A 2,159-nucleotide genomic window follows, 5' to 3' on the forward strand; every position below is an offset into this window, starting at 1 on the left:
AAACTTCGAACTTATATTCCAAAGTGGCTGTAACATTTTCCAACCCGACCAGAAATGAATGAGAATTCCTGTTCCACATTTTTATCAACATATGATATATGGTCAGATATTGGCCATTCTAATAGGTGTGTAGTGGTTCTCATTGTTCCATTTCCCCAATGACATATGGTGCAGAAAATCTTTTAACATACTATTTGTCATTTGTATATTTTCTTTAGTGAGGTTTCTATTAAGGTCTACCTTATCTTTTAATCAATTTGTTTCTTACTCTCGAGCTTATTTTATAGTTTATTGTCAAGTTGGTTTCCATATAACATCCTATGCTCATCCCAACAAGTGCTCTTCTCCATGCCCATCATCCATTTTCCCCCTCCCCCACCCCCATCAACCCTCAGTCTGTTCTTATTAAGAGTCTCTTACGGTTTTAAGAGTTCTTTGTGTATTCTGGATAACATTCTTTTATAACATGAGTTTTGTAAATACTTTCTTCTAGTCTATGGCTTGACTTCTCATCTCTTGACATAGTCTTTCACAGATCACAAGTTTTTAATTTTAATGAATTTTAATCTCTTTTGTGAATTGTGCTTTGGTGATTTTTAAAAATCATCTCTGTAACCAATGTCATATAAGTTTTCTCCTAATTTAACATCTAGGAATTGAGAATTTTGTATTGTACAAAATTGTTTCTGGGATCCATTTTGAGTAAGTTTTGGAGAGGATATGAAGTTTTGTCTAGATTAATTTTTTTTGGCAGGTGGATATCTAGTAGCTCCAATATCATTTGATGAAAACAACTATTTTTTCACCATTGTATTGCCTTTGCTTGTCAAAGATTAGTTGAATATATTTATTGTGGGTCTACTTCTGAGTTCTCTGTTCTGTTCAGTTTATTTATGTTTATTTTTTTAAAAATACTACAATGTCATGATTACTGCAGCTTTACAGTAAGTCTAATAGTTAAATACTATCAATTCTTCAAATTTGTTCTCCTTCAGTGTTATGTTGGCTATTTTGGATCCTTTGTCTTTCTATATATACTTTGTTATCAATTTATCAGTATTCACAGACAACTCCCTGGGATTTTCAATGGATTGCTGGAGTCTATAGATCAGCTGGGAAGAAGTAACATCCTGACAATCTTCCCTTCATGACTGTGAAATATATCTCCATTTATTTACTTCTTCAAACTAATAAGCAACTCTGGCAAGGATGCAGGATCCAAGGTTATTATACAAAATTCAGTTGCTTTTCCATATACCAGCAATGACCAACATATATCTATATCTATATCTATACACCTATACATCTAGATATAGATATACATATCTACATACAAAATCCTGGTGAATGAAATCAAAGAATTAAATGGAGGAATAGTCCATGTTGACCTTTGGCTGTTGGGGCATGGGGACCAGGACTAAGGTGGGAATAGACAGAAAATTATACACCATAGGGCAGAAAACCCCTGACTTATCAATCTTGTAGTTTATATTGGGGCTTCTTAGTAGCCAACAGGAGAGAAGGAGAGCAAATGGTTCTGGGTATATCGCCATTAGAATGTGATCAAATGGCTCTGGAGAAATACATAACCTCTAACTTGCAAAAAAATATTTATCATTTAACATTTTTTAAAGTTTACTTGTTTTTGAAGGACAGAGAGAGAGAGAGAGAGAGTAGTATGAGCAGGGGAGGGGCAGAGAGAGAGGGAGACACAGAATCTGAAGCAGACTCTGTCAGCACAGAACCGAATGTGGAGGTAGAACACAAGAGCTGTGAGATCATGACCTGAGCTGAACTAAGGTGCTTAACCATCCAAGCCACACAAGCACCCCTATCATTCAACATTCTCTAACCTAGTTTACTTTCTCAAAAATCTTCAGAAATGTTTTAAAAAATTAATGTAGCTTGGTTTCTTTGTACACACATATTTGAAATGTCAAATCTTTCAATAAACTATGAGATCCGTATTACACATCTAAACTCTAAAATAAAATATGTAATATGTAATAAAAGATATAATGAATACAAGTGCTGTTAAATGCAACTGTTTCTTTAAATATCTAGATGTTTTTCTAGATAGCTTTGAACCATCTTGAAGTTTTAAGTAAGGCTAAGAAACCAATGAAATTAACACTGAAAAGCAAAATGTTTTGTACAAT

Source organism: Crocuta crocuta, unplaced genomic scaffold (genome assembly GCF_008692635.1).
Source record: "Crocuta crocuta isolate KB4526 unplaced genomic scaffold, BGI_CrCroc_1.0 scaffold439, whole genome shotgun sequence".
NCBI lineage: Eukaryota > Metazoa > Chordata > Mammalia > Carnivora > Hyaenidae > Crocuta > Crocuta crocuta.